The sequence below is a fragment of the Nerophis ophidion genome, linkage group LG01 (assembly GCF_033978795.1).
Source record: "Nerophis ophidion isolate RoL-2023_Sa linkage group LG01, RoL_Noph_v1.0, whole genome shotgun sequence".
Taxonomy (NCBI): domain Eukaryota; kingdom Metazoa; phylum Chordata; class Actinopteri; order Syngnathiformes; family Syngnathidae; genus Nerophis; species Nerophis ophidion.
Window position 1 is genome coordinate 23,011,942 of NC_084611.1, and position 23,381 is coordinate 23,035,322.

Genomic DNA, 23,381 nt, shown 5'->3' on the forward strand with positions numbered 1-23,381 from the left:
GTACCAAAGAAGTAGCTCCTGATCTAGAGAAAAGTTGAACATAGTGTTAGTGACAGAGTATAGTGGGAAAGCGCCCTAATGAAGAGGGAAGTAATGTGAACTAGAGGCAGCGCAAAGGACAGAGCCGCGGTCTGGTAATGTCACATTAGTGCATGAGAGCTTCCATTAATAAAATATGTGTTATTAACATTCTACCAGGTCATGGCAGAACATCTATAACATCTCTCGTGTTGCACTAATGCAGTTCTTCTAAAATAGTGGGGCAAGCTCCCCACGATGCGATGCGACCTCGAGAACATGCTTTTTTTTTGTCGTATGACAAAAAGGTATGTACCACTTGCTAACGTGTTGTTTCTTTTAATATTAACTAGCTTACATTGTTATGCAGAGGTAAAGTTATAACAATTTTTTAGACAAATTATACTATTTATAGTCACGGTGGAGCAGTGAGGTGCGGTGAGGTTTATAGCTGGTGAGGCACTGACGTAATCAGAATCAGATTTACAAATATACAGTATGCGCTCTGCTTGGATTGTCATTTGATTGGCAGCAGTTTACGGGTTATGTTTCATTTCTGCATTCTTTACACATACAAACTGTCGCCCACAAAATGTGAATTTCATTAAAAACGAAACAAAAATAATGTTATCGCCGTCTTATTTTTACTTATAAATGAAGTCCATGCGCCGGTCCTTGAGGATAAAAATAGCCGTCACTTTCTGGTAAAAGAGTGAAGCTTGTGTGGCATAGCGATGCCGAATTTATTCTTCCAGGGATGCGTCGGGCAAGAACACAGCGAAAGGTAAGAAATAAAGATGTATTAAACTCAAAACAGGCTAGAACAAAAAGACTGGTGCTAATAGAAAGGCAAACAAATGGCGCTAGCATGGAAGCTAGGAATATGAATAGAAAAAAACTAAACTTGGCACAAAGGCACAAAAAAGGAAAACAAAATGACTAGCATGGAAGCTAGGAATATGAATAGAAAAAACCAAACTTGGCACGAAGGCATAAAAAAGGAAAACAAAATGACTAGCATGAAAGCTAGGAATGAAATAAACTGCAGCGCGAGAACTAGCGAGTAATAGAATGAAACGCAAGACATCAAATGTTGCATGAGAGCAAATTAGAGTCCCGGGATGAGTGAACAGAAAGGGCTGGCTTATATAAGGATGGTGTTTACGAGAAACAGGTGTGCGGAACCGAGAGTAACAGGTGGAAATAATATGTAACCATGGTGACAGACTGAACAGGAAATAAGGAGGTCAAACTACCGAAATGTGATATGAAAATGGAACCAAAACAACAATCTGTGAAGATCCGAGCAGCGGATCGCAACAAAAAGTCCTCCTTCACTTCCTTCAGTTTTAAAAGTCTTTTAAGAGTTCAACATAGTTCCCGCGATTAACAGAGCACATACTCTCATCATTTCCACGAAATGTTAGCTGCTGTTTGGCGAGGAAGCAGGTCTGCTGGGTCAAAAGTATACATACAGCAATGTTAATATTTGGTTGCATGACCCTTGGCAAGTTTCACTGCAATAAGGCCCTTCTGGTTGCCATCCACAAGCTTTTGGCAAGCTCCTGGTTTAATTTTTGACCACGCCTCTTGACAAAATTGGCCAAAAAGCGAGATTTTTGTTTTATCTGACCACATAACTTTCCTCCACAGGTCTTATCTTTGTCCATTGAATGTCAGATGAAACAAAAATTGAGCTGTTTGGCCACAATACCCAACAATATTTTTGGAGGAGGAAAGGTGAGGCCTTTAATCCCAGGAACACCAACCCTACTGTCAAGCATGGCGGTGGTAGTATTATGCTGTGGGCCTGTTTTGCTGCCAATGGAACTGGTGCTTTAAAGAGAGTAAATGGGACAATATAAAAGGAGGATTACCCCCAAATTCTTCAGGACAACCTAAAATCATCAGCCCAGAGGTTGGGTCTTGGGCGCAGTTGGGTGTTCCAACAGGACAATGACCCCAAACACACATCAAAAGAGGTAAAGGAATGGTTAAATTAAGGTTTTAGAATGGCATTCCCAAAGTCCTGACTTAAACGTGTGGACAATGCTGAAGATACAAGTCCATGTCAGAAAACCAACACATTTAGCTGAACTGCACTAATGTTGTCAGAAGAGTGGTCAACGAGAAGCTTGTGGGATGGCTACCAAAAGCCCCTAATTGCAGTGAAACTTGCCAAGAGACATGTTATTATATTAACATTGCTGTATGTATAATTTTGACCCAGCAGATTTTGGTCATTTTCAGTAGACCCATAAAAGAACCAAACTTCATGAATGTTTTTGTGACCAAAAAGTATGTGCTCCAATCACTCTACCACAAAAAAATAAGAGTTGTAGAAATTATTGGAAACTCAAAACAGCCACGACATTATGTATGTAAACCTTTGATTGCGACTCTAGGTAAATATTGGTTAATTCTGTTTTTTTATGAGGCTCTGTGTGGATTTGAGGGCAAGTGGACTTAATATTGTAACTGGTGAATCTATATACAGTTTAACAAGTTTATTACTGACTGTGTCTGGAAAATAAATGTGGAAATGTTTGACTTCAAGATACATATTTAACAGTGTACATTTTAAAAGATAAAATCTCTTACTTTTGGAGAGGGTGGGTAGTGGAGGGTTTAATTTGCAATCTTAATGGAACGCAGGTTAAAACATTTACTGTTTAGCAAAATTTAGGCACATGTTAAAGGGGAACATTATCACCAGAACTATTTAAGTGTCAATATATATCTTGATGTTGCAGAAAAAAGACCATAGGTTTTTTTAACCGATTTTCGAACTCTAAAAGGGTGAATTTGGCGATTTAAACGCCTTTCAATTTTTCGCTGTCGGAGCAATGATATTTCACCCGTGACGTTACAATGGGAAGCAATCCGCCATTTTCTCAAACACATTACACACACAAGTCAAATCAGCTCTGTTATTTTCTGTGCTTTGGAGACATCATGCCTCGTCGGTGTGTTGTCGGAGGGTGTAACAACACGATCAGGGACGGATTCAAATTGACTTATGTGGAGTGTTCTAATCAGACATATCAATGGTCACGACATGCTAATCGATGCTAACAGGCTATTTAGGCTATCTGTATGTACATATTGCATCATTATGCCTCATTTGTAGCTATATTTGCATCCAGCCTTTCCCTCCACCCACATTTATTGCCAAACAAACACGTACCAATCGACAGAGTCAAGTACTCCAGTGGTCAAAAGATGCGAAAGTCCATCGTTTGTTCTGTACATTTTACCGACGATAGCGATGCTATCGACAGAGATGGCACAGAGCTGTGTGGATATCCTGCGACACTCAAAGCAGATGCATTTCCAACGATAAAGTCAACGAAATCACAAAGGTGACTTTTGTTGATGTTATTGACTTATGTGCTAATCAGACATATTTGGTCAGCTAATCGATGCTAACATGCTATTTAGGCTAGCTGTATGTACATATGTAGCTATATTTGCATCCAGTCTTTCCCTCCACCCACATTTAATGCCAAACAAACACTTACCAATCGACTGATTTAAGTTGCTCCAGTGGTCAAAAGATGTAATCGTTGGTTAGAAGGCGATCGCCGAATTGCTTCAATACCTATTCGCTCAATAGCTCCAGTTTCTTCTTAAATTTCGTTTTCGTTATCTGCCTCCACACTCCAACCATCCCTTTCAATACATGCGTAATCTGTTGAATCGCTTAAACCGCTGAAATCCGAGTCTGAATCCAAGCTAATGTCGCTATATCTTGCTGTTCTATCCGCCATGTTTGTTTGTATTGGCATCACTATGTGACGTCACAGGAAAATAGACGAGTAGATTTACAGATAGCGAAAATCAGGTACTTTAAAGCCTTTTTTCGGGATATTCCATGATGGGTAAAATTTTGAAACAAACTTCGAAAAATAAAATAAGCCACTGGGAACTGATTTTATTGGTTTTAACCCTTCTGAAATTGTGATAATGTTCCCCTTTAAACCACACCAAATCCAGTACATTTTATCTAGACCACAGGGAAGTGTAAGTGAATGTAGATTAGAATCATCGTAAATCTCCTTTAATCCATTCTGGTGACGTCTGCTCTTAGTGAATGTTGAATATTTATTGGTGTAATTGTGGGTCACACTATTATTAGGATTTGCTTGTATGGGTTTTCCAAGCATCAGAACATTCATGGCCAAATAGTATGCAGTAATTCTGTTATTTACCGTAGATCATTCGTCTCTCATCGGCTCAGATCCTTAAGCCAAAGCACTGACAGTGTGTAGTAATTAGGTCAAAGGTCATGCTTCATATTAAACCAATATGCATTGAAGCAACATCTCAGCCACCGACATGTAATCATTTATGGTGGAACACACACTGATGTGCGCAGTTTTGTTGCTCTGTTTGCTTTGAGCATGACGTGTATATGTTCAGCCATATAGAGAGTGTGTGTGTGTGTGTGTGTGTGTGTGTGTGTGTGTGTGTGTGTGTGTGTGTGTGTGTGTGTGTGTGTGTGTGTGTGTGTGTGTGTGTGTGTGTGACATCACAGAACAGTGCTGCCCTAGGACAAAGCTAGCTGAAGCGTTAAGGACGAACCGAATAAAGAAACAAGTTTTGTGTGTGTGTGTGTGTGCGTGTGTGTGTGTGTGTGTGTGTATGCTCTGTTAAATATGTCCCTTCGGGGACCACTTTTTAAAACATTACATTGAGGACGTTTAATTCAGCGCAGACATTTAATGGTTCAGACTTACGATTAGATTTCTGTTTTGGTCCCGTTTGGAGGTAATTCAAATAGGGAGAAATGCAATATGCCCTGACTGAGATGGCTGTGTGTTAGTGTTTTCCTTGTTCAAAGTATCCTACGTCTGCGTGTTCAGCGGCCTGTGAATAATTTGCCAGTGTTAAAAACAATGACTGCCTGCATCTGTTAGTCTCCAAGCCTCCTCTGTTTTGTTGGTGAATATTGCTCTCTAAAGACCTGTCACAGCTGGATTCCTGTGCTACTCCCCCCAACCCCCAGCCCAATCCCAGCTCCCCATGTTGCTACCCTTTTTTGGGCCAGTGTTGATGTGCTAATCTATAAATAAAGTGTGTTTATATGTATGTATGTATGTATATATGTACCTTATTACCTGCACCTTATTGCTCTTTTGTTCTCTTTTTGTCATAGCATTAGCTCCACAAGCTAATGCAATGACACTTTGTTCTTATCTGTACTGTAAAGTTCAAATTTGAATGACAATAAAAGGAAGTCTAAGTCTATATGTATGTGTGTGTGTGTGTGTGTATGTATTCGAGATGCACAGATAGGCAATTATATCATCCGCAACCGCGTCACCAAAGTCGTCATCCACACGCCGTCCACCCGAACCAACATTTTATCAGAAACGCGTCCGCCCACCACCCGCCCGCTGAAATACATGAGAGGTTAGCCACCTTTACCACTCGCAGAGCTGTCTAAACCCGTTTCACAGAATAACGAAGACAAGTTCTCGTGATTATCCAATTGGAGTTCATCCTGATGACAAGGATATGGGCGTGCTGATAGCGAGGTGTAAAAAATAGTCAGGAATTCTCATGGATACAAAGGATTCTGGGTATTTGTTGTGTTGCGTTTATGTTGTGTTACTGGGAGGATGTCCTCCCGAAATGTGTTTGTCAATCTTGTTTGGTGTGGCTTCACAGCGTGGCGCATATTACTAAGAGTGTTTAAATTGTTTATATCACAACCATTAGTGTACTCTGTGTCACCCAGTATGCCTTGCAGTCGTGTGCGTGTTGCTGCGAAAGCCACACACATGTTGCTGGACTGACAAGCAGATCGTACAAGCTGTAGAGGGCGACAAAGTCAATGACTTCATAGCACGCCCTAATACTTATTATCTGGGTGACTGCCGGAAGTCATTCTAAAGAATTTTAGCGTCTTCTTCGCTTTGTGACACAGGTCTTAAATGGCTCTTTGAATGGCAAAGGATACCAATCCCAGAACCATATATATCAAATATTCAGGATGATTCAACCGCCACCCGCCCGAATCTAATTAAAATCTATTTTTTCGTCATGTCACCCGCCCGAACCGCGGTTTATCCGCGGACTCCGCGGATGAGACTGCAAACCGCGCATCTCTAGTATGTATGTGTATGTATGTATGTATGTACAGTATGTACAAACCCTGTTTCCATATGAGTTGGGAAATTGTGTTAGATGTAAATATAAACTGGATACAATGATTTGCAAATCGGGATACAATGATTTGCAAATAATTTTCAAACCATATTCCGTTGAATATGCTATAAAGAAAACATATTTGGTGTTCAGCCTGATGAACATTTTTTTTTTTGCAAATAATCATTAACTTTAGAATTTGATGCATGCAACACATGACAAAGTAGTTGGGAAAGGGCATGTTCACCACTGTGTTACATCACCTTGTCTTTTAACAACACTCAATAAACGTTTGGGAACTGAGGAAACTAATTGTTGAAGCTTTGAAAGTGGAAATCTTTCCCATTCTTGTTTTATGTAGAGCTTCAGTCGTTCAACAGCATTGTCTTGCTGTCGTATATCACGCTTCATAATGCACCACACATTTTCGATAGGAGACAGGTTTGGACTGCAGACGGGCCAGGAAAGTACCCACACTCTTTTTTTTATGAAGCTACGCTGTTGTAACACGTGCTGAATGTGGCTTGGCATTGTCTTGCTGAAATAAGCAGGGGAGTCTATGAAAAAGACGGCACTTAGGTGGCAGCATATGTTTTTCCAAAACCTGTTATGTACCTTTCAGCATTAATGGTGCCTTCACAGATGTGTAAATTACCCATGCCTTGGGCACTAATGCACCCCCATACCATCACAAATGCTGGCTTTTGAACTTTGCGTCGAAAACAGTTTGGATGGTTCGCTTCCCTTTTGGTCCGGATGACACAATGTCAAATATTTCCCCCAAAAAATTGGAAATGTGTACTCGTCAGACCACAGAACACTTTTTCACTTTGCATCAGTCCATCTTAGATGATCTCAGGCCCAGAGAAGCCGGCGGCATTTCTGGATGTTGTTGATAAATGGCTTTTGCTTTGCATACTAGAGCTTTAGCTTGAACTTACAGATGTAGCGATGAACCGTATTTAGTGACAATGGTTTTCTGAAGTGTTCCTGAGCCCATATGGTGATATCCTATAGAATATAATAGAATATACTTTAAGATCATTATATTTGCATATAACGAGATTAAAGACTCCAAATTAAGGTGCGGTAGTGGGAACAAATATGGGGTAAAATAAATAACACAAGGTAATAAAGGAAAAAACTAACAGTTGAAATAAACAGACTACTATCCAATAAAAATAATAAGCAATCCTGTACAATATACAAAACAATACAGAAATACAAAATACTGTACAATATACAGAGCAAGACAAGAGTACTGAAGTAATAAATAACAATCAGTTTAGATTTAGATCACTTTAGAAATTGATGTCGGTACAATATACAAAACAATATAGAAATACAAAATACTGTACAATAAACAGAACAAAACAAGAGTACTGAAGTAATAAATAACAATCAGTTTAGATTTAGATCACTTTAGAAATTGATGTCCGTTTTTGATACAGTGCCGTCTGAGCGATTAAAGGTCACGGTCATTCAATGTTGGTTTCCGGCCATGCCGCTTGCGTGGAGTGATTATTTTCCGATTCTCTGAACCTTTTGATGATATTATGGACCGTAGATGTTGAAATCCCTAAATTACTTGCAATTGCACTTTGAGAAACGTTGTTCTTAAACTGTTTGACTATTTGCTCACGCAGTTGTGGGCAAAGGGGTGTACCTCGCCCCATCCTTTCTTGTGAAAGACTGAGCATTTTTTGGGAAGCTTTTTTTATACCCAATCATGGAACCCACCTGTTCCCAATTAGCCTGCACACCTGTGGTATGTTCCAAATAAGTGTTTGATGAGCATTCCTCAACTTTATCAGTATTTATTGCCACTTTTCCCAACTTCTTTGTCACGTGTTGCTGGCATCAAATTCTAAAGTTAATGATTATTTGCAAAAATAAAATGTTTATCAGTTTGAACATCAAATATGTTGTCTTTGTCGCATATTCAACTGAATATGGGTGGAAAATGATTTGCAAATCATTGTATTCCGTTTATATTTACATCTAACACAATTTCCCAACTCATATGGAAACAGGGTTTCTATGTATATGTATGTATGTATATATATATATATATATATATATATGTAAATTCATAAAAGAACCAAACTTCATGAATGTTTTTTGTGACCAACAAGTATGTGCTCCAATTACTCTATCACAAAAAAATAAGGGTTGTAGAAATTATTGGAAACTCAAGACAGCCATGACATTATGTTCTTTACAAGTGTATGTCAACTTTTGGTCAAAACTATGACACCTGTGAAGTTAAAACCATTTCAGGGGACAACCTCTTGAAGCTCATTGAAAGAATGCCAAGAGTGTGCAAAGCAGTAATCAGAGCAAAGGGTGGCTAATTTGAAGAAAGTAGAATATTAAACATGTGGTAGCAATCTACTTTTGCCGTGTAGCTTTCTACAATTCTCTGGTGATAGCTTCCCCTGTAGCTAAGCTACATTTAATAGAGAGTAATGTGTAGCTTAGATTACTACGTTTTCCGAGATAACTTGCCCATTACTGAGTACTGTACATTTGTAGATTCAGAATACATGATGACCCGTCTTTTCTGTTTTCTAGTGGTCACATTATGGAGTCAGGGGCGCCACCCAGTAAATTCTGGGCCCCAATGAAAAAAGAAATCGGGCCCCCCTAAGCAGTTAATGCCATCACAATCCTAACTTTGGAATTCAACTTGGAATTTTTGTATCTTTTCACCCCTATACAGCACCATATATTTGTCTGCATGGCAAAAGGGTCGAGGGTCCCTGGTTCAATCCCCACCTAGTACCAACCTCGTCACGTCCGTTGTGTCCTGAGCAAGACACTTCACCCTTGCTCCTGATGGGTGCTGGTTAGCCACTTGCATGGCAGCTCCCTCCACCAGTATGTGAATGTGTGTGTGAATGGGTAGATGTGGAAGTAGTGTCAAAGCGCTTTGAGTTCCTTGAAGGTAGAAAAGCGCTATACAAGTACAACCCATTTATCATTTATTTATTTATTTAAAAGTAAAGTCGAGAAGTTAAATCAAGTCACGTTAGGCGCATGTCTCCTAATCAACATTCAAAGAAACATAACCCCACATTAAATAAAGAAAACACTTATTAAGAAAGAAACTTAAAAATAAGTAAAATGTCAAATTTGGTGGCCTTATTTAAATAATTTGTCTTTAACTCCTTAGGTCTTTAGTAATGTGCTCGAAAATACACTCTGCAGATATCACTTTATGTATTTATTTGTGCTGTCAAACAATTACATTTTTTATTCGAATTAACAATAATAATATTGCTTCAAATAGTTAATTTTGACAGCTGTACTATTTGTGTTTGCAAAGACTGAAACAGTCTTTTATCCGCCCAACTATAAAACATCGGATTTGCTGAGATGTCACTAACATACGTATTGAGCATTATCTCTGTTTCTCTTTGATTGTGTAACGTTTCAAACAAACTGCCTCCTTATCTTCATCTCCAGCTCTCCGTCCTCTAGTCGTCCTCTGCGCTTCTTCTCGGATAAGGCCAGGATTCATTATGCTAATTGACTTCACGTCTTCCAGGAACGGCAGCAGACCTCGCAGCCCTCCCGTCGTTTCTTTTTTTTCTCTCAAACTCTTTCTACTTTCCTCTCTCGCCCCAAACGAATACATTTGCATGGCCCTGCACCCACTGGATCAAATGGCTATTAAAACCACCACTTTGTTCCTCCTTCAGCTTATTCTGTTATGCTTGGCTTTCTTCTCTTTAGGCAACAGTCTGTTCAGTTTTCACCACATTTACCCATTCTCGTAAACACGCATTCTTTTCAAGATGCTTTTTTGTTAGCTATGGAAAAGCGGTTTAATGATGCTTCAATGGCTCCAAGATCTTGTGAATCATTTATTAGAATTACAATATGTAATGAGTTTTAAAAAGATAGGGCGAGAAATTCAGCATCAAAGTAAAGTAAATCCAGAGTTTTCGCCCCGATGGACCAACATACATTTTATAATTTGCTATGAATCATATATATATATATATATATATATTGAATCTTTGGGTGTCCAACGATTCGATTCAATATCGATTCTTGGGGTCGCGATTCGATTATATATCGATTTTTTTTTTTTTCGATTCAACGCGATTCTCGATTCAAAAACGATATAAACGATCTACCCCAGTCTGCTGACATGCTAGCAGAGTAGTAGGGTTTTTTTTAAAGGCTTTTATAATTGTAAAGGACAATGTTTATCAACTGATTGAAATAATGTAAATTTGTTTTAACTATTAAACAAACCAAAAATATGACTTTTTTTGTCTTTGTGAAAACATTGGACACAGTGTGTTGTCAAGCTTATGAGATGCGATGCAAGTGTAAGCCACTGTGACACTATTGTGCATTTTTTTTTTTTTTTTTATAAATGTCTAATGATAATGTCAGTGAGGGATTTTTAATCACTGCAATGTTGAAAGTATAACTAATTTTGATACTGTTGTTGATAATATTCATTTTTGTTTCACTACATTTGGTTTGTTCTGTGTCGTGTTTGTGTCTTCTCAATTGCTCCGTTTATTGCAGCTCTGAGTGTTGCTGGGTCAGATTGGGTTTTGGAATTGGATTGCATTGTTATGGTATTGCTCTGTATTGGTTTGTTGGATTGATTAAAAAAAGAAAATCGATTTTTAAAAAAAGGACAATCGATTCTGTATCGCACAACGTGAGAATCGCGATTCGTGTTTGAATCAATTTTTTCCCACACCCCTAATCCATCCATCCATTTTCTACCGCTATATATATATATGTGTGTGTGTGTAATATATATATATATATATATATATATATATATATGTGTGTGTGTGTAATATATATATATATATATATGTATATGTGTATATGTATATATATATGTGTGTGTGTATATGTATGTATATATGTGTGTGTGTATATTTATATATATATATATATATATATATATAAATGATAAATGGGTTGTACTTGTATAGCGCTTTTCTACCTTCAAGGTACTCAAAGCGCTTTGACACTACTTCCACATTTACCCATATATGTGTGTAAATTGTATAATACATAATAGAATACACATACATTTTTTAATATAAATCCAAATGTATACACAGTTTTAAAACAAATCTGTTTTACCCTATTTTTCGGAGTATAAGCCGCTCCGCAGTATAAGTCGCACCTGCCGAAAACGCATAATGAAGAAGAAAAAAAAAACATAAGTCGCACTGGAGTATAAGTCACATTTTTGGGGGATATTTATTTGATAAAACCCAACACCAAGAATAGACATTTGAAAGGCAATTTAAAATAAATAAAGAATAGTGAACAACAGGTTGAAAAAGTGTACATTATATGACACATAAATAACCAACTGAGAAGGTGCCTGGTTTGTTAACATAACATATTATGGTAAGAGTCATTCAAATAACTATAACATATAGAACATGCTATACGTTTACCAAACAATCTGTCACTCGTAATTGCTAAATCCCATGAAATCTTATACGTCTAGTCTCTTACTTGAATGAGCTAAATAATATTATTGGTATTTTACGGTAATGTGTTAATAATTTCACACATAAGTCGCTCCTGAGTATAAGTCGCACCCCTGGCCAAACTATGAAAAAAACTGCTTCATATAGTCCGAAAAATGCGGTAATTGGTATTAACATATTTTTTTTCTTAGAATGTATTGTTGTGTTCTATTTTCTAATTGTTGCCTTAAGGCATTTTAAGGTAATTTGCGATCCTTCCTTCTCTAATCCTTTTAGTCAATTCTTCTGTATAAAAAATGACTAGCAACAAATCTAGCATTTTTTTTCTGTTGTTATTGTAGACTGTACCTGTGTTTAGAGTCTCTTCTGTTGCTCAATGTCCACGACCAACAGAGAAAGCAGCTGTGAGCCCATACTTGCCAACCCTCCCGTTTTTCCAGCAGACTCTCGAATTTCAGTGCCCCTACCGAAAATCTCCCGGGGCAACCATTCTCTTGAATTTCTCCCGATTTCCACCCGGACATCAATATTGGGTGCCTTTAGTGTCCTCTCTCACCTGAAACATTCATTCCTTAACAGCCGCATGCTGTCCAAGCGTCCGCTTTTTCTCCATATAAACAGCGTGCCAGCCCAGTCACATAATAATGTAGCGTGGGACTAGTTTAACAATGGCCTTTACTCGTAGATGTATGTATGTATGATCTTTTAACTGGTTTAATGATGACGTTAATTTCAAGCACTCACACACGCACACACACACAAGTGAATGCTATTGATACTTGTTCAACCGCCATGCATGTCACACTGACGGTGGCTGTATAAACAACTTTAACACTGTTACTAATATGCGCCACACTGTCAACCCCCACAAAACAAGAATGACAAACACATTCCGGGAGAACATCCACACCCTAACACAGTGGTTCTCAAATGGGGGTACGCGTACCCCTGGGGGTACTTGAAGGTATGCCAAGGGGTACGTGATATTTTGAAAAAATATTCTAAAAATAGCAACAATTCAAAAATCCTTTATGAATATATTTATTGAATAATACTTCAAGAAAATATGAATGTAAGTTCATAAACTGAAAAGTAATGCAACAATGCAATATTCAGTGTTGACAGCTAGATTTTTTTGTGAACATTTTCCATAAATATTGATGTTAAAGATTTCTTTTTTTGTGAAGAAATGTTTAGAAACAAGTTCATGAATTCAGATGGATCTCTGTTACAATCCCCAAAGAGGGCACTTCAAGTCGATGATTACTTCTATGTGTAGAAATCTGTATATATAACTGAATCACTTGTTTCTTTTTCAACAAGTTTTTAGTTATTTTTATATATTTTTTTCCAAATAGTTCAAGAAAGACCACTACAAATGAGCAATATTTTGCATTGTTATACAATTTAATAAATCAGAAACTGATGACATAGTGCTGTATTTTACTTCTTTATCTCTTTTTTTGCACCAAAAATGTTTTGCTCTGTTTAGGGGGTACTTGAATTTAAAAAAAATTCACAGGGGGTACATCACTTAAAAAAGGTTGAGAACCACTGCCCTAACACAAAATAAACACAACAGAACAAATACTCGGACCCCTTGCAGCACTAACTCTTCCGGGACGCTACAATAACAGCTAAGGCTTTTGAAGCTCAGTGCCCAACTGCACACACAACAAGAAGGTGACGAAGCAGAAGAACGAAGAAAAGACATGGCAACGACGAGTAAGAGGGAGAAAAAATATGCTTGCAAGTTCCAAAATGATTGGAAAAAAAATTTCATTTCATCCAGGACAGCACGAAGAGGAAGGGGTATGCTGCCTGCACCTCAACCCCGCCCCCCAACCCAACACCCCGTAACCCCGCCTCTGCTACCATGCCCCTAACCCTTGCCCCTTGCCCCCCATCTCCCGAATTCGGAGGTCTCAAGGTTGGCAAGTATGAGCGAGCCTGATGTCACACTTGCTTCATGCTGTTCCAGCCTTATTCTGCTAAAAGCCATCACTGTCCTATTTGCACATTTTGTAGATGGCTGTCCGTGTGTATATCTCAGATTTATTCAAATACGTTTAAGTGCAGACATGCTTCCTCCGCTATGGCCAGTCCTGTGCGTATTGCTTACTTCATCACAACACCCGGTTTCGGCAGCGTCAGTTTCCGTGGTCAAAGTTTAGTGTATGACTTATGTTCATTGTTCCCATGACCTTGAGCATAACGTCCGTGTCGGAAAGATGATTGGTGGAGAATGAGGACGTGTTGTTGTGTGTCTGAGAGTGAAGCACGAAAGCGGGTGTATGTGCATAGGAGGAAATACATGTTGGTATTGGGCAGGTTATCAGCATACGATTGGCAATTAAAGTTAAAAAGAACACAGGACATTGTGTGACTTCTTTTGAAGGATACAGTATAATAAATTATACGTTCGTATTACTTTCATTTATTTTCACAGAAAAAAACAAACAATCTAAACAAACTCCTCTCTGAGCTGCCACCTTATCGTGGTAGAGGAGTTTGCGTGTCCCAATGATCCTAGGAGCTATGTTGTCCTGGGGCTTTATGCCCCCTGGTAGGGTCTCCCAAGGCAAACAGGTTCTAGGTGAGGGATCAGACAAAGAGCAGCTCGAAGACCTCTATGAAGAAGAGAAAACATGGACCCAGATTTCCCTCGCCCGGACGCGGGTCACCGGGGCCCCCCTCTGGAGCCAGGCCCGGAGGTGGGGCACGATGGCGAGCGCCTGGTGGCCGGGCCTGTTCCCATGGGGCCCGGTCGGGCACAGCCCGAAAAGGCAACTTGGGTCACCCCTCCAATGGGCTCACCACCCATAGCAGGGGCCATAGAGGTCGGGTGCAATGTGAGCTGGGCGGTAGCCGAAGGCAGGGCACTTGGCAGTCCGATCCTCGGCTACAGAAGCTAGCTCTTGGGACGTGGAACGTCACCTCACTGGGGGGGAAAGAGCCTGAGCTAGTGCGTGAAGTGGAGAAGTTCCGGCTGGATATAGTCGGACTCACTTTGACGCACAGCAAGGGCTCTGGAACCACTTCTCTCGAGAGGGACTGGACTCTCTTCCACTTTGGCGTTGCCGACAGTGAGAGGCGACGGGCTGGGGTGGCAATTCTGGTTGCCCCCCGGCTTAAAGCCTGCACGTTGGAGTTCAACCCAGTGGACGAAAGGGTAGCCTCCCCCCGCCTTCGGGTGGGGGGACGGGTCCTGACTGTTGTTTGTGCTTACGCACCAAACAGCAGTTCAGAGTACCCACCCTTTTTGGGAACACTCGAGGGAGTACTGGAAAGTGCTCCCCCGGGTCATTCCCTTGTCCTACTGGGGGACTTCAACGCTCATGTTGGCAACGACAGTGAAACCTGGAGAGGCGTGATTGGGAAGAATGGCCGCCCGGATCTGAACCCGAGTGGTGTTTTGTTATTGGACTTTTGTGCTCGTCACGGATTGTCCATAACAAACACCATGTTTAAACATAAGGGTGTCCATATGTGCACTTGGCACCAGGACATCCTAGGCCGCAGTTCCATGATCGACTTTGTAGTTGTGTCATTGGATTTTTCGGCCTTATGTTTCGGACACTCGGGTGAAGAGAGGGGCGGAAATTTCTACCGATCACCACCTGGTGGTGAGTTGGCTGCGATGGTGGGGGAGGATGCCGGACCGACCTGGCAGTCCCAAACGCATTGTGAGGGTCTGTTGGGAACGTCTGGCAGAGTCTCCTGTCAGAGAAAGTTTCAATTCCCATCTCCGGAAGAACTTCGAACATGTCACGAGGGAGGTGCTGGACATTGAGTCCGAGTGGACCATGTTCCGCAGCTCTATTGTCGAGGCGGCTGATCGGAGCTGTGGCCGCAAGGTAGTTGGTGCCTGTCGGGGCGGCAATCCTAAAACCCCTTGGTGGACACCAGCGGTGAGGGATGCCGTCAAGCTGAAGAAGGAGTCCTATCGGGTCCTTTTGGCTCATAGGACTCCGGAGGCAGTGGACAGGTACCGACAGGCCAAGCGGTGTGCGGCTTCAGCGGTCGCTGAGGCAAAAACTCGGACATGGGAGGAGTTCGGGAAAGCCATGGAAAATGACTTCCGGACGGCTTCGAAGCGATTCTGGACCACCATACGCCGCCTCAGGAAGGGGAAGCAGTGCACTATCAACACCGTGTATGGTGCGGATGGTGTTCTGCTGACCTCAACTGCGGATGTTGTGGATAGGTGGAAGGAATACTTCGAAGACCTCCTCAATCCCACCAACACGTCTTCCTATGAGGAAGCAGTGCCTGGGGAATCTGTGGTGGACTCTCCTATTTCTGGGGTTGAGGTCGCTGAGGTAATTAAAAAGCTCCTCGGTGGCAAGGCCCCGGGGGTGGACGAGATCCGCCCGGAGTTCCTTAAGGCTCTGGATGCTGTGGGGCTGTCTTGGTTTGACAAGACTCTGCAGCATCGCGTGGACATCGGGGGCGGTACCTCTGGATTGGCAGACCGGGGTGGTGGTTCCTCTCTTTAAGAAGGGGGACCAGAGGGTGTGTTCCAACTATCGTGGGATCACACTCCTCAGCCTTCCCGGTAAGGTTTATTCAGGTGTACTGGAGAGGAGGCTACGCCGGATAGTCGAACCTCGGATTCAGGAGGAACAGTGTGGTTTTGGTCCTGGTCGTGGAACTGTGGACCAGCTCTATACTCTCGGCAGGGTTCTTGAGGGTGCATGGGAGTTTGCCCAACCAGTCTACATGTGCTTTGTGGACTTGGAGAAGGCATTCGACCGTGTCCCTCGGGAAGTCCTGTGGGGTGTGCTCAGAGAGTATGGGGTATCGGACTGTCTTATTGTGGCAGTCCGCTCCCTGAACGATCAGTGCCAGAGCTTGGTCCGCATTCCCGGCAGTAAGTCGAACACATTTCCAGTGAGGGTTGGACTCCGCCAAGGCTGTTCTTTGTCACCGATTCTGTTCATAACTTTTATGGACAGAATTTCTAGGCGCAGTCAAGGCGTTGAGGGGTTCCGGTTTGGTGACCGCAGGATTAAGTCTTTGCTTTTTGCAGATGATGTGGTCCTGATGGCTTCATCTGACCGGGATCTTCAGCTCTCACTGGACCAGTTTGCAGCCGAGTGTGAAGCGACCGGAATGAGAATCAGCACCTCCAAGTTTGAGTCCATGGTTCTCGCCCGGAAAAGGGTGCAGTGCCATCTCCGGGTTGGGGAAGAGACCCTGCCCCAAGTGGAGGAGTTCAAGTACCTAGGAGTCTTGTTCACGAGTGAGGGAAGAGTGGATCGTGAGATCGACAGGCGGATCGGTGCGGCGTCTTCAGTAATGCGGACGTTGTACCGATCCGTTGTGGTGAAGAAGGAGCTGAGCCGGAAGGCAAAGCTCTCAATTTGCCGGTCGATCTGCGTTCCCATCCTCACCTATGGTCATGAGCTTTGGGTCATGACCGAAAGGATAAGATCATGGGTACAAGCAGCCGAAATGAGTTTTCCCCGCAATGTGGCGGGGCTCTTCCTTAGAGATAGGGTGAGAAGCTCTGCCATCCGGGAGGAACTCAAAGTAAAGCCGCTGCTCCTCCACATCGAGAGGAGCCAGATAAGGTTGTTCGGGCATCTGGTCAGGATGCCACCCGAACGCCTCCCTAGGGAGGTGTTTAGGGCACGTCCAACCGGTAGGAGGCCACGGGGAAGACCCAGGACACGTTGGGAAGACTATGTCTCCCGGCTGGCCTGGGAACGCCTCGGGATCCCCCGGGAAGAGCTAGACGAAGTGGCTGGGGAAAGGGTAGTCTGGGTTTCCCTGCTTAGGCTGTTGGCCCCGCGACCCGACCTCGGATAAGCGGAAGAAGATGGATGGAAGATGGAAAACAAACAAACTAATTTTTAACGGGTGGTGGCATGTATTTATCTGTGGCCCACCGCCACCATCAGTAAGATTAAGGGGAAACCCTGAAATCTGCACCATAAGCACGGCCACCTTCATGCACTGGCTTACCTGTTCTGGAGCACAGGGGCCTCACTTAGTTTGGGGGCCTGTCGTATTCACGTTCATGGATGGTAATCATAGTGGTCTGGCATATAGTATATACGGCGGATACTGCTCTCCAAAATAATTTCTCGTTTTGATGAAATAACATTAGAAGATTTGTTACAACGTGTAAATGGAATAAAACAAACAACATGCTTACTTGACCCACTTCCTGGGAAACTTATCAAGGAGCTCTTTGTATTATTAGGTCCATCAGTGCTAAATATTCTAAACTTATCACTTTTCTCTGGCACTGTTCCCCTAGCATTCAAAAAAGCGGTTATTCATCCTTTCCTTAAAAGACCTAACCTCGATCCTGACCTCATGGTAAACTACCGACCGGTGTCTCACCTTCCTTTTATGTCGAAAATCCTCGAAAAAATTGTTGCAGAGCAGCTAAATGAACACTTAGCATCTAACAATCTATGTGAAACCTTTCAATCCGGTTTCAGGGCAAATCACTCTACGGAGACAGTCCTCGCAAAAATGACTAATGATCTATTGCTAACGATGGATTCTGATGCGTCATCTATGTTGCTGCTCCTCGATCTTAGCACTGCTTTCGATACCGTTGATTATAATATTTTATTAGAGCCTATCAAAACACGAATTGGTATGTCAGACTTAGCCCTGTCTTGGTTTAACTCTTATCTTACTGACAGGATGCAGTGTGTCTCCCATAACAATGTGACCTCGGACTATGTTAAGGTAACGTGTGGAGTTCCCCAGGGTTTGGTCCTTGGCCCTGCACTCTTCAGCATCTACATACTGCCACTAAGTGACATCATACGGAAATACGGTGATAGCTTTCACTGTTATGCTAATGACACCCAACTCTACATGCCCCTAAAGCTGACCAACACGCCGGATTGTAGTCAGCTGGAGGCGTGTCTTAATGAAATTAAACAATGGATGTCCGCCAACTTTTTGCAACTCAACACCAAAAAAACGGAAATGCTGATTATCGGTCCTGCTAGACACCGAACTGTATTTAATAATACAACTCTAACATTTGACAACCAAACAATTAAACAAGGCGACTCGGTAATGAATCTGGGTATTATCTTCGACCCAATGCTCTCGTTGCACATTAAAAGCATTACTAAAACAGCCTTCTTTCATCTCTGTAATATTGCTCAAATTCGCTCCATTTTGTCCCCTAACGACATTGAGATCATTATCCAATGCGTTTGTTACGTCTCGTCTTGATTACTGTAATGTATTATTTTTGGGTCTCCCCATGTCTAGGATTAAAAGATTACAGTTGGTACAAAATGCGGCTGCTAGACTTTTGACAAGAACAAGAAAGTTTGATCACATTACGCCTGTACTGGCTCACCTGCACTGGCTTCCTGTGCACTTAAGATGTGACTTTAAGGTTTTACTACTTACGTATAAAATACTACACTGTCTAGCTCCAGCCTAACTTGCCGATTGTATTGTACCTTATGATCCGGCAAGAAATTTGCGTTCAAAGGACTCCGGCTTATTAGTTATTCTGAGAGCCCAAAAAAAGTCTGCGTGCTATAGAGCGTTTTCCATTCCTGCTCCAGTACTCTAGAATGCCCTCCGGCTTATTAGTTATTCGGAGAGCCCAAAAAAAGTCTGCCTGCTATGGAGCGTTTTCCATTCCTGCTCCAGTACTCTAGAATGCCCTCCCGGTAACAGTTCAAGATGTTACTCTAGCCTTTAAATAGACCCCTTTTTAAGACCAGTTGATCTGCCGTTTCTTTTCTTTTTCTCCTATGTCCCCCCCCCCCCCCTCCCTTGGGGAGGGGGTCCGGTCCAGTGGCCATGGATGAAGTACTGGCTGTCCAGAGTCTGGACCCAGGATGGACCGATCGCCTGTATATCGGTTGAGGACATCTCTGTGCTGCTGATCTACCTCCGCTTGGGATGGTTTCCTGCTAGCTCCACTTTGGACGGGACTCTCGCTACTATATTGGATCCACTTTGGTCTGGATTCTCACGGTTATGTTAGATCCATTATGGATTGGACTTTCACAATATCATGTTACATCCGCTCGACATCCATTGCTTTCGGTCCCCTAGGTGGTGGGAGGGGGGGGGGCTTGGGGTTGCCCACATATACGGTCCTCTCCAAGGTTTCTCATAATCATCATTGTCCACGACACACCGGGGTGAGTTTTTCCTTGCCCTTATGTCAGCTCTACCGAGGATGTCCTTGTGGTTTGTGCAGCCCTTTGAGACACTTGTGATTTAGGCCTATATAAATAAACAGTGATTGTTTGATATAATACGTGTGATCAGTAGATGGCAGTCAAACATAAGAGACAAGTGTATAATACCACTTAGATGGCAATATGTCCCAAATAAACGACACCAATATTTTAAATGTTCCATTGATAATATAGAACAATACACACGGCGGTCAAAAATCTATCAAAATATTTTAGTACGACTTTGGTAAGCTATGAAGCTGCACAGCTTGAAGGATTGTCTGCACATTAAACATACAAGTATTAATATGGTGCGTGTATAAGGTAAGACATTATCTGGTGTTTTGTTTCGCAGTATTATGGAAAAGCTACTTTTCTTACCTTCTGGTACCTGCTGATCTGTATTTGGGATCTGCGTAAATCCTGAAAAATTGCACGCGTCCGCGCCCATGGCGTAGTTGATATGTTTCTTCTTTTTCTATTTGTTCTTGTTATATGACATTCATCCTCCGCTGTTGTCATTTTTCCAATATAAAGTAGTGTAAAATTCGTACTTATATCTGTCAGTAAACATGAAATGAAAGTTCTAAAACATACCGGTATAGTGAGGTTGTTTTATTCTTCCAATCAATTGTAGTTATTACAGAGTTCCGGTTGGACGTTTTTTCACGGGACACATTTCCGGATGAGGAGATGCTGCTCCGTTATTGATTTAAGTAAAGTCTGAATGTCATTAAAACAGTTAGCTCCATATTTTGACACTTCTTCCACCCCCGTCCTTGCACGCTACACTACTACAACAAAGATGACGGAAAAAAGATGCTGAGCCACGTAAATAAGACGGCCCACAAAATGGCGCATCCGGAAAGCGGATCTTTAAAACATAATCTATGCGACAATTTGACCAAAGAACCACCATTACATAATAATAAGACTCCTTAAATGCACCCTATAATCCGGTGCGCCTAATATATGAAAAAAGATCAAAACTAGACCTATCATCGGCAGTGCGCCTAATAATCTGGAAAATACGGTATACATTTAAACATATATTAATATTTTATCATAAGAAATGCTTGTGTGGAGAGAAAATGTTTAAAAATAATAATGAAAATATGAAATACTCCGGCTTCCTCCCACCTCCAAAGACATGCACCTGGGGATAGGTTGATTGGCAACACTAAATTGGCCCTAGTGTGTGAATGTGAGTGTGAATGTTGTCTTTCTATATTGGCCCTGCCTGAGTGCAGCTGGGATAGGCTTCAGCACCCCAACAACCCCAGGAGGTGGATCCCCAATGGATGGATGGATGAAAATAGCTTATATGATTGTATTACAGCAGGGACCAGAATGTATGACGACCCCTCAGCATCTGTCCAGGTTACTGAGTGAGTGTGTGAGTGACAGGTAGAAAACCTTTGACTTGCTTGGTTTGGTGCCACCTACTGGTGTAAATCTCTCTACCCTGAGTGCAAGATGGTCTGTCTTATCCCCAGGTCAATACACTGTATCGATATACACCAGTCTGAACAACACGGCAGGAGGAGACAAGCAAGAGCCTTCAAATTTCAATATTCTGCACTCTGACGCTTTAGAAGAGAAGAATACGGTCGCTTCTTCCGCTTATCATATATATATATATATATATATATATATATATATTTATATATTATATACTGTATAAATAATATGTATTTTATATATATGTATATGTATTTTATATATATGTATATATGCATATATATATATATATATATATATATGTATGTATATATATATTTATGTGTATATATGTATGTATATATATATGTATGTGTATTTATATGTATGTATATATGTATGTATGTATATATGTATGTGTGTGTGTATATATATATAGATATATATATATATATGCATGTATATATAAATGGAGGGACGGCATGGCGCAGTGGAAGAGTGGCCGAGCGCAACCCGAGGGTCCCTGGTTCAATCCCCACCTAGTACCAACCTCGTCACGTCCGTTGTGTCCTGAGCAAGACACTTCACCCTTGCTCCTGATGGGTGCTGGTTAGCGCCTTACATGGCAGCTCCCTCTATCAGTGTGTGAATGTGTGTGTGAATGGGTAAATGTGGAAGTAGTGTCAAAGCGCTTTGAGTACCTTGAAGGTAGAAAAGCGCTATACAAGTACAACCCATTTATGTGTATATATATGTATGTATGTGTATATATATATATATATATATATATATATATATATATATATATATATATATATATATATATGTATGTATATATAGTATATATGTATGTATATGTGTATGTATATGTATATATATGTATGTATATATGTATACATATGTATGATTGTATCTCTATGTATGTATATATATATATACAGTATATATATATATATATATATATATATTGGATTATCCAGAGAATAGTGCTTGATACTGTGGTAGAGCGCAATATGTATGTGTGGGGAAAATCACAAGACTACTTCATCTCTACAGAACTGTTTCATGAGGGGTTCCCCCAGTCATCAGGAAATCTCCTGATGATTGTATGTGTACATACATACATATATATATATATATATATATATATATATATATATATATATATATATATATATATATATATATATATATATATATATACATATATATATATATAAAATCCAAGATATTTATACCAAATCATTTGATTTATTTTTTTACGGTATGCATTTTTGGTGCGTTTCGCTTGGTTATATAAATGTCAATCGAGAGGGTGTGTTGTCAATATTCAGTGTTTTATCGTTCGCAGTTAATATTGTAAATTTTTATTTTCATGTGCATTTTGGGTGTCTCATTTAGTACAAAAATGGAAAATTCCATCCTGTTTTGTAAGGCGGTCTGTTTTTAGCTTTCAATCAGGCATTATTATGAGGTTTTGTAATAGTGCTCCGGAAAAAAGGTATACCCAGCCCCCGGATACATTTTTTTCTTTTAATTTGGCCCCTAGAGTGAAAATAGGCCAGGCCTGACGTATCAAGATAGAAGGTTGATTGTGGTCCTAGTATGAGAATATGAGTGTGAATGTTGTCTGTCTGTCTGTGTTGGCCCTGTGATGAGTTGGCGACTTATCCAGGGTGTACACCGCCTTCCGCCCGAGTGCAGCTGGGATGGGTTCCAGCACCACCGCGACCCCGAGATGGACACGCCGTAAAAAATGGATGGGTATAGGGTTGGATTCTAGGGCTGTGAATCTTTGGGTGTCCCACGATTCGATTCAATATCAATTCTTGGGGTTGCGATTCGATTATATATCGATTTTTTTCGATTCAACGCGATTCTCGATTCAAAAACGATATTTTTTCGATTCAAAACGATTCTGTATTCATTCAATACATAGGATTTCAGCAGGATCTACCCCAGTCTGCTGACATGCTAGCAGAGTAGTAGATTTTTTTTTAAAGCTTTTATAATTGTAAAGGACAATGTTTTATCAACTGATTGCAGTAATTTAAATTTGTTTTAACTATTAAACGAACCAAAAATATGACTTATTTTATAT

At 41.0% G+C, this 23,381-nt stretch overlaps 1 protein-coding gene across 2 annotated transcripts in view; it reads left to right on the forward strand.

Moving 5' to 3' along the window:
* kcnip3b (Kv channel interacting protein 3b, calsenilin) overlaps positions 1 to 23,381 on the forward strand; it is a 122,574-nt gene that overhangs the window by 26,882 nt on the left and 72,311 nt on the right. The window lies entirely within an intron of this gene.